This window comes from Canis aureus, chromosome 16 (assembly GCF_053574225.1).
Source record: "Canis aureus isolate CA01 chromosome 16, VMU_Caureus_v.1.0, whole genome shotgun sequence".
NCBI classification, from domain to species: Eukaryota; Metazoa; Chordata; class Mammalia; order Carnivora; family Canidae; genus Canis; species Canis aureus.
In genome coordinates this window covers 22,226,420-22,237,379 of record NC_135626.1, presented here as the reverse complement: position 1 = coordinate 22,237,379, position 10,960 = coordinate 22,226,420, and positions in this window count along the sequence as shown.

The window sequence follows — 10,960 nt, the reverse complement described above, 5'->3', positions numbered from 1 at the left end:
TTGGTAGTAAAATATTTGGTAAAGTATCACATGTGATCATTTGGAAGGCAGGAAATGTACCGACTGAATTTATGGCTTTGGATGAGGTTTTGAGACAGAATGTTGTTCGCGGGAGTCAGTCATTACTAGCTACATCTTACAAGGTTCCTGAAAGAGAAGACGGCAGAGAACAATTGGCATATTTGCAAGCAGAACTAAAAGGAAACACAGAAAGTCCAGAAATTCTGGGGCTTCTAGAGTTGGAAGGTGCAATTACCTCTCATTTCCAATGTCTTCTGTTGTCAAATATTCTCACAATGTTGCTTTGGGAGCAACAATAAAAACAAAGGAATAGTTATGAACACTCAGCCTTGAGGTCAACACCAAAACAAGGGCAAGACTTATGGAAAAGAAACTAGATCTTATAAAGCCTGATAGTGTCGAAGAAGTTGACATGACAGCTAGAGAGAAAAAGAAAGGCGTGGCTCAGAGTGAACTGTGGGGTTGGCTATTGACACTCTAATAAAGTTTTTGAGAATTATATTGCCAAAAGTGCTGCTGGTCTAGACTAAATAAAACTGACTTTTCAGAACAATAAAATGATTTTGAGCCCCATTCTTTAGGCAGGAAGCAGGCTGATGGTATCGATATGAAAAACACTCAGAAGAAAAATGTCAAAAAACAGGAACACACATTTCACAGAAGAGGAAACACTTATGGCTGATAAATAAATGTTTAACCTCACTGTTGGTCAAGGAAATGCAATCCAGACAGAAAGGTATCTCAAAAATAATTGGTTAGCAAAAATTGAGAATTCAGATAGTACCAGGTGTTGGAGAGAAAGTGGATCTACATAATCCACTTTGCTAGTATTTTCATGCAGCTACTTTGGAAAATGATTGGGACAATCTTGTAACAGTAAATTTTCTAGATCAGTGATTCTCTTTTTATATATACACTTCATAGAAGCCTTGCATATACAAAAATGTTCAGAGCTACACTCTTTACAGTGGCAAAAATCTGGAAAAACTCAAATGCCCATCAAGAGGAGGTGGGTGAGTAAATAGGACTACACTTAACCAATGCAATATCATACAGTGGTTCAAATAAAGGAACTGCCATGATACTCCACAATAGGAATGCATCTGGCAAAATAGGGCATGGCAAAAAGTAAGTCCCTACAATTATTAGTAGCATGATACCTTTGTAGTAAAGTACAATTAACCTAAGTAAAAATAGATGCATCTTAGAAACCTATAAAGATTAAAACTATAGAAAAGGGAAGGCAAGGAAATTCAGGTGTTGGTTGCTGTGGGTTGGAGGACTTAGAGTAGAAGGAAGACATAGTAGAAAGGAGGTTTTTGATAAGGTGCTAGCTTTTGTTTTGTGTGGTGGTTTACCTGGGTTTATGGCATTATTAAAAAGAAGTGTTAAAAACCGACCCTTGACTACAAAGAACACAATGATGGTTACCAGAGGGGAGGCCTGGGTGAGGGGGTGGGGGAAAAGGTGATGGGGAATTAAGAGTACAGTTATCACAATGAGCCCTGAGTATTGTATGGAAACGTTGGATCACTATATTGTACACCCAAAACTAACACTGTATGTTAACTGTAAGTAACTGGAATTAAAATAAAATTTTTTAAAAAGAGTGAAAACTGGAAATAGACAAAAGTCCATCAACAGTAGAATGCACAAATTGTGCTATCATAAGCAGAAAACTAAACTTCAGAGAAAATTAATGAACTACTACATATATAATATGCATGAGTCTCAAAAATGTCTTGTTGAGAAAAAGGGAAGCAAATCATATAAGAGAACACACTGTGTGATTCCATTTATATAAAGTGCAAAACTGAAAAAATATATATATAGTGTTTAAAGATACTTAAGTTGTAAAACCAATAAAGAAAATCAGGAGAATGGTGTAATTAAAAATCAGAATAATGGTTACTTTTGGGGTTAGGTGAGAGGCGTGGTCAAGGAGGAACACACAGAGCTCATAAAATCCATTAATCAGGATCTAAATGTGAAGAAAATGAAACCATTTGAAGAATTTGCATCCCAGGGGGAAAAAAAAGATGTGAAACTTTTAAAAAGTTTATTCTGATTGTTTTCTTAAAATCATAGACTATTAGAGTTAAAAGCATCCTTAGAAACTGGTTCATTTTACTTCTTTATTTTCCAGATGAGAAAACAGAGGCCGGAGTGGGGGAGTGAGCGACCCAAGTCATCCAATTACTGAGTGGGTTGGCCCAGCCTGCTTGCCCTGTAGTCCCCCTGTGTCACACGCCCTGGCCTAGGCTCCCTCCTTCTGGACTCTCCAGATGGGAAGCTCTCCATCACTCTGCTACACACACCTGGGCCCATCCACTCAGCATCCACCCCCTATCCTCGGAAGCTGCCAGCGCCTCTTACCTGGACTTCTGCCATTGCCTCCTGACTGGTCCTCCCACATTCTCTCTTGCTCTCCAAAAAAATCTGTTTTCCACACAACGAAGAAAAATATTATTTTTTAAAATATTTTATTTATTTATTCATGAGAGAGAGAGAGGCAGAGACACAGGCAGAGGGAGAAGCAGGCTCCATGCAGAGAGCCCGATGTGGGACTCGATCCCGGGTCTCCAGGATCACGCCCTGGGCTGAAGGCAGCGCTAAAAGCACTGAGCCACCCGGCTGCCCATTATTATTTTTTTTAAAGTTAGTTCTTCTCCTTGAATACATTTCTCAGCTGCCTTCCCAATGTACTTTGATTATAATTCAGACTCCTCATGGCCTACCAGTTTCCCTGCCTGCCTCTAAATTCATTTCCTACATTGCCACCCCCACCCCACAGGTTTCATATACCACCCTCACTGACTTTCTTTCTGGAACACTCCAGGCTGGTCTCTGCATGTAGCACAAAGGACCAGTACCCTGCCCACATCCCTCAACTAGGCATTCCATGCCAGTGCCCATCAGCTGACTTCAGCCATGGAAGCCCACTCTGCCCATGAGCCAGGCTGGACTGAAGTGTCTGAGAGCAGCCTTCACCAGTGGCTGATGGGAGCTGGAGTACATTGCCCCTGTTCTCTGGCTCCCTGCGGGATAACCCAGGAGCTTGCTTTGCACTGTCTCCCACCTCAGCCTGGAGGCTGAGTTCTAGTCACCCACAATGGAGCTACCTGATATTCTTTATTTAGTGTTTCCTCTTCTTTGTTTTGTACCCCACTCCCTTTCTCATCTTTCCTGCACCTCCCAAATAAATTATTGTCACTTAAATCTTTGTCTCTGGTCTTATTCAGAGGCCAGTGTAAGCTAAGACACTGCACTGGGCCTTGGCACACTATGCTCCCTGCCTAGAACCTTCTACTCCTCTATATTCTTTTCTTCTTCGGGTCTCAGCGCAAATGCCAAGCCCTTGATCCCTTTCTAGCCATGTGCCTTTGTTACACTTCTTTTTTTTTTTTTTAAAAAGATTTTATTTATTTATTCATGAGAGACACACACACACACACAGAGAGAGAGAGGGGCAGAGACACAGGCAGAGGGAGAAGCAAGCTCCCTGCGGGGAGCCCAATGCAGGACTTGATCCCAGGACCCCGGAATCACGACCTGAGCTGAGGCAGATGCTCAACCACTGAGCCATCCAGGTGCCCTCTTATGTTTCTTTAGTGATTTATTCTTTTTTTTTTAACAATTATTTAAGCCCTTTATTAAAGTGATTTATTCTTTTGAAGTTATCTTGTTTATATAATGAGCCTTGAAAATAATGTCTCTGCAGATGGGTGTTAGTGCTACAAGGGCAAGTGCCTTGTGTATTCTGGTTGTGTATCCTGGTTCACAGGACATAGGACATCTGGCACATAGTAGGCATCCTTTAAAGATTCGTTGACTTGGTTAATGAGTGCTTTTTGTTGCGACTGTATGTCAAATACTGCATCAGGCGTCAGATTTACAGTAGCTATTTGAGTATCTGCATTTATAATTGACACAGCAATTGCTGGTGGGTAAATGAATATTGTGATTGTGTGTTTGAGTGGTTGATTCTCTTTTGTGGGCTTAATCTGCTTCCAACTACTATAAAGTGCTCACAATTGCTCTGCTAATTACAAATCCCGATAAACTCTCCATTAAAGCATATCTTCCAAGTACCTCAGCTCAATAATACTGTTAGAAGGAATTATGTATGGTTGAAAGTAAAAAAAAAAAAAAAAAACACACACACACACACCACATTTATTTAATAAGTCTTAAATTCAACTTGCCTTTCTAATGATGTACCTAAGTTCGCAAAGCTGTGCTAAACTTACCTGCTTGCTTCACGACACGGTTCAGATGTTAGCAGGGCTGGCCCCAGGATACACAGAGGCGGGGGGTGGGGGCACAAAGAATGCTCTGTGTGCAGCCCTTGGGAGAAAACTCATCTTCTTGTGTGCTGTGAAATCCCATGTTCAGCTGGCATGAAGCTGCTTTGACACAGGCCTCCCAGGACTCCTGCTCTTTGCTGAGGCGAGCACCTGTGTGTTATTAATCTCTATGCGCCTTTATTTCCTCATTTGTAAAATAGGTTTATAATAATGATTCCGTATTGTTGTGAGGCTTATTGTGAGGCTCAAAGTCATACATGGTGTAACGGACCAAGGAAGCCACAAATCACTGTGAACATATAAAGACAATGGTTGTGACTGGTAGCCACTGCTTCCTGCTTAGAGACAGTCCCCTGTACGTGAGACATGTCTCAGTGATCCGGCTGCAACTGTTGGACCCTGTGAAATGACTAATATGGAAGAAAATGCAAAACTCAAGTGTCTCAGGGTTGGGTTGAGGCACTTTGGGAAAGGCAAGATTTTCAGATGCCCGGAAGGCCACGCAGAAGCAGGACAACGGCTTGAGGAAGCTAGGGCTGCAGGGAGGACTCCGAGCCAGGGAGTGAGCTTGCGTGTGTGCGTGTTCATATGCGTATGGTGGCACCGTGGACCCGAATGACAAGACTCAAGTTATAAAGCAGTACATGGAAGTACAGGGAGGAACATATGGTGCCAGACATCCAGAGCAGTGGATGGCTTGGGAGGAAGACAGAAGGCCTCGCAGAGCAGGCGTTTTTGAACAGGAGTGGACACTGACTAGGGGGTGAAACAGGCGAAGGCTACTCCCTTAGAGAGAGGCGCATGTGCAAAGACCAGGGTGCAGAATCCAGTTGAGGGGCATAGAGTGTATATATGGGACTCTAGGTGGTATCGGTCATGGCCAGATTAGGAGGGATGTCGCAGGATAAGCTAAGCTGTTTGGGCAGCACCCAGCAGTGAGTCTCTGCTGCGAACAGTACAAAGCACTGGTTCAGAACTGAAGCCACACTGCTGTGTTTGTATCCCACCTGCCTGATGATTAGGTAAGTAATCCTGGGCAGATTCTCTGTACTTCCATTTCCTTATCTGTGAAATGGGGGTATTGCCCCCTTACTTCCATGGCGTTGATGAACATTAAACAGCCTGACATGTATGGAGTGCTTAGAGTAGTGCCTGGCACACAGTAAAGATAGCTATTAACTACTGTCATTCCTTGGAGGGCTAGGGGACACCAAGATTACGGGATGAACAGAGAGCAAGGAGCCTCTAACCAAGTCTCTGAAGTAACAGCCATAGAGTTTGGAGGAAAACCAGGAAGGCCATCTACCTTAGAAGCCAGGGCAAGAGGAAGCTTCCAGAAGGGTCAGCAGGGTCAAGGGTACCAAGAGGTCAGGCAAGGCAAAGCCAAATTGCATTGGATTTAGCATCTAGAAGGTACTGGTATCTTTACCCACTGCAGTTTTGGTGATGTCATTGGGTCAGAGTCCAGAGAAAAGGTGAGTGGGGAGGAACTGGAGCCAGTGGAGTGAAACATTTCAGCTGTTTGGCTGGAGAGGGATGCAAGCAAGAAGCAACAGTGGTAGAGGAATGGGAGGGTTGGTAGCAAGAAGCAACAGTGATAGAGAGATGGAGGGTTGGTAGCTATTTGTATTGCCAAACACCCATTCTACTCCACCATTATCTCCCGTGAGGTTCATGACCTCTGGTCAGCTACGCAGGGGCAAGATTAGGATCCATAAATTCTAAATAAAGACACTTATGTAGGCAGAGATCAAGAGTGACAGAGCTGAAACAAAAGCTGGGCTACCCATTTCCTCTTCCTTTTCAAGATGCTGGTGAGATTGTGTGCAAGAAGAAAGTGGGCAAGAAGGCATGGGGTGCTTAGTGGCATCTACTTGCTTTATCACACCTGGATCTCCAAGGACCGATCCACTGAAGGTGACGGAGGAAGATGCTGACAGGTTTCTATAATGAGCGCTTAACATACGCTGGGTGCCCAACATGCTCCATCTGACTGAATCACATCATATCAGGATAGGAGAAGTCTTTGTTGAGATTTCTAGCTCTAGCAGGAAAGGGTAGACAGCAAGGACCTCCGATCAGCAGAAGGAACACTGTCTATTTCTCCTATCGGCTTCTTCTCCACAACCCCTGCCATGTTGGATCTGCTGGGCTGGCAGCAGCTCTGGTCTTTGACTCTGCTGCAGAGGAGTTGGGAGGCATGACTTGATGGTCATGTGTCACTTGGAGCATGCTGGTGGGAAGTGAAATGCATGCTTCTGGCTCGTTTGGGAAATGTCTTTATGTTGAGAACTTTGGAACAATAAAAGCATAAAGATGTGATTTTGGAAAGTCACCTTCCAAACCAGAGTAGAGGAGATCCAGAGTGGGCTAGAGGAATTTCCAGAGAGTAAATCAACAGATGCTCATCCAACATGAAACAGAAGCATGCCCAGAGGGCTGACAGGGGCAGGGCAGCTTTCGTTCATACTTCCCGTGCAGTCTCTGAGGTGGCCATCTTGACATGCTCAGTTTTTAAATAAGGATCTCTTATTTTGCACTGGATCCTGCAAATTATGTGATCTAGTGTGGCCATGGGCGCAGGTGATGGGACACACAGACTGTGGACCCTGGATGGCTCTGGCAGGCAGCAGCCCTGACTTTGGAAGCTCCCCATGTGAACCTGGCCCCTGAAATTCACCCACCTATGATAAAGCTCGGCGAGCCTGTGGTGGTTGAGAAACAGGACTTGGCCAGTTTAGAATCACCTCTTCAGAGCAGCTGTGAAGGTGCCTGAGACAAAGCAGGCAGGAAGGGAGGAAATACAGAGCACTCTCAAAAACCACGATAGATGAGCGGGGTTTTGTGCTGGAGGTCTTTGCACACAGGTCCACATTAACTGCCTAAGACAGAGCACCATGAACCCAGTTTCACAGATGATGACTTAGAGCTTCAAGAAGATGATTAGAATTGACCAGATGCTAGTAAATGGAAACCTGGATAAAATTCAGGGGTCTGGACCCCATGTCCAGTGCTCTTTCCACGACAGGAGAAGATTGATGTGGAGCTCTGCTGGCTAGCACATCTAAGGCTTCCATTTTGAGAGATGTGGAGTCTGAGCTCAGTGAACAATCTGTAGTCAGTTCAGGGCACTTGGGAGCTTATGGGGCCAGATCCGGTGATGGAAGCATCTCTGGGGGATGGCCAGGTCTGAGCTGAGCCCTGGTGCCAAGCTGGAGGAACATAGGCAAAAGGACATTTTTGCCCAGGCCAACCTGGGCTCATAGGTCTTTGGGCACAGGGTGAACTGGGAATTGGGCTGTGGGCTGTGGAGGGACCCAGACTGTCCACTTGCCATTATAAGAAAGGAAGGGCTCCCCAAGGGGCTTTCCCAGCAATTAGTGGATGTGTCACCTGAATCACCAGTGGCCTTGCTGATTTTGGTGGGCATATAGTAGGGTTGAATTGCTGCCACTTCCTGCCCCTGCATCTTTGCTCTGCAGGGTGGAAATGCTGGGGCATTTTTTTCCACCACTCCCTGCAAATTTGGCACCATGCCCTGGCCTCCAGGTGGGCCGCGGGCTTTCCAGCATCTTAGGGGCCCTGATCATGCCCATTTTCTCTCTCTGGCCACAGCACACCTCTTTGAACAAGATCACAAAGCCAGAACATCACAGAGGAAGACCTTGACCTGGGAGTTAAGAGGTGGGGCTGTCTTCAGGGCTCTGTCCCTGGGTCCCCATGTGGCAAATCACCTTGCCTTTTGGGACCCCAGATCCTCATCTGTCATGTGAGATGACCCACCCCAAATCTTCCTAGGGGATCTTCCTGCTTTGTGAGGGTTGGGACCCACAGAGAAAAGGACGAAAGGGCTGGTGTTCTGCTGGGTGCCCACTATCTGTGGTGCACACTGGATCCCTGCCAACTCCTTGAATACTTACCGGGACTCTGCAAGGTAGATATTTCATATTCAGGGCCAAACAGCTCAGGAAACACAAAACTGAGTCTACGACACATTCTCAATCCAAACCTATGTCTTAGAAACCTAGGAGGTTTCTTTGAGCTTCTGACTTCTGGGTGCTTTCTAAGTTCCAAATGAAGCATCTCAAATGTGGTCCAAGGCTCCTAGGGTCGCGGGGAGGGACTGACGTGGCTTTCAGAGGCTAGCATCAGCCCTGTGAGGCTCTGCTGCCCTTGATTCTCACCAGGAGGGGAAGGGTGACCTCCCAGCAGTCCCCCTCAGTGGAATAGGTCTGATCCAAGGGCCAGTTCCACTGGGGATGGATGTGGGGGATGTTTAGGGCATGGGCAGGAGTCTGCCCAAACTTGGAGACTCAGAGAGTCATTAAAGGCCAAGCTAGAAAGGGAGTCAGTGGGCATCCAGCCCAGGGACTTTGGATGGAGTGAAGTGGTGGGATTGGGTTATCTGGGGATCCTCCAACTGCCCTGGACTTAGAATAGACTCTCCCCAACCCCCCATGATGGGGTTCTAGCATGTGTCTTTTGATGAAAGCTTCCCAAATAATTCATTACAAATTCCATTTCCGGGGAAAGAATCCCTGATTTAGGCCAACATTCTCACTTTTTAGGTGAATAAATTGAGGCCCAGAGAGACGGAGTAACCTGCCCAAGGTTCCACAGAAAATAAGCAGGAGAGCTTAGAGACCTCATATCCTGATTTTCACACTGAGCCCCACCTCCTCACCTGTCACCCCTTCTGGACTCATTCAAACAGTTGTCCTTCAAGCTCTAATAAAAGCTCTCAATCCAAATCACAAATCTGGCTGCACACCCCTGTACCGAGCAAAAGATTGCTTAAGACAGTCTCCTGCCAGGGCCCTGGGTGGCTCAGTGGTTGAGCGTCTGCCTTTGGCTCAGGGCATGATCCCGGGGTCCTGGGATCAAGTCCCACATCAGGCTCTCTGCAGGGAGTCTGCTTCTCCCTCTGTCTATGTCTCTTCGTGTCTCTCATGAATAAATAAATAAAAATCTTAAACAAACAAACAAGGCAGTCTCCTGCCAGTAGGGTCGAGTCCCAAGACCAGAGTCTCATAAACAGGATCTTGAGAAACCTGTCCCATAGTTCTCCCAGCCTCGCTTCCAGCCACTCCGGTAGCCCAGATGCTTGCCCTGAGCTCTAGAGACACCAGCCTATACACTGACTACCAACATGCTGTGAAGCAACTCTTCATTTTTCCTTAAATAGTATGTCATGTTTATTTTCACACAAGCCTGTTAAAGGTATTATTATTATTATCCCGATTTAGACGTGAGGTTCAAGGTTGAGCAACAAGTAGAAGTCAATCATTCTAGGAATGCCTAGTAGAGCTGGGGAAGCTGGAAGCTGGGCGTCTCTCCAGAGCTCAAGCCAGCCAGCCCATCCCGCCCAGCAAAATACCCCTTTACCCTCCCTTCCCCCGGTGGAGGTGCCACCCTGCGCCCCAACCGGATGGGGCGTGCACAGCCTCCAGCCTGCACATGATGGCAGTCCTGCCTTGTCTGTGCCACTTACTGGTTTTCGTGTCTGTTTCCCTCTCTAAGTTCCAGCTCTCGCAGTCAGGTGGGCTCTCAAACCTGATTGCCTGCACAGGAGCTGACAGTGGACCCTCTGAAGATGTCTGGCAAGCAAATGAGTAAATGAAAGAACAGATGAATGAATGAGCACATAAGGAACTCAGACTCAGCACCCGGAATGGTGCCCATCAACACACTTAGACGTTGCAAGCAGCCTGATGTCCATCCATGTGCGTGAGGCAGGAGAGACGGTACAGGGCAGTACAGACAAGCACAGGATTTGGGCCAGAGCTCCCCACCCTCATTCTGTCACGTACTACCAGCATGACTCCTATAAGTCCAGGGCTTCTATTTCTCATCTGTGACACGGGGACGATGATAGTGATAAGACCTTTCCTTCCTCCTTCAGCAAACAGTCACTGGACACCCACCCTGTGTTTGGGCATGAAATGCAGACCACAGCAGAGGGACTCCTGCCCCCTGGGAGCTTCCAGACAAGGCAGGGCAAGGGGGTCACCAGGCAGTGACAATAGTGCGAGTGGCCTGCAAGAGAAGCGAGCTTGGTTCACCCAGGGAGCTCGGCCGGGACAGCCGTGGCAGTTACCCTGCTCAGGATGGAACAGATGGCCCAAGCAAAAGGGCATAGAGTCCTGGCACGTGTGCAGAACAGTGACAGCGTCCTGTCAGCCACATCATGCAGGACTTTGTAAGCCAAGCCAAGACATCTGTACCTCACCCCAGCACAGCGGAGCTCGCTACTGTCAGCGCCGTAGCTCAATGCTGTGGATGCACGTTGAAAAGCCAGGAACCGTCCCTGCCGTGGCATTGTGTGGGCACCCAGGTTTGCCTGCTGCTATGAGAGAAGTCTGATGTGTCCTTCATGTTGTCACTGATGAGTAAGAGCAGCCCCCTGAAAAGAACAAAAGTGTTGGATGTTAGAAATAGAGGACAATGGGGTCTTGGCAGAGGGAGAGAAGTGCAGGAAAATACCAGACAAGGCTTGGAACTCCAAGGTGTTTGGGTGCTGAGGGGCCTTGCTGTGGGCTGGCCTCATGCTCACCAGAGGAGCCAGGGCCCGTGCAGGGCCGGGGGCCGGAGAGGGCCCTGTGCTCACGTGGGCGACCCCAGAAAGCTTGCCT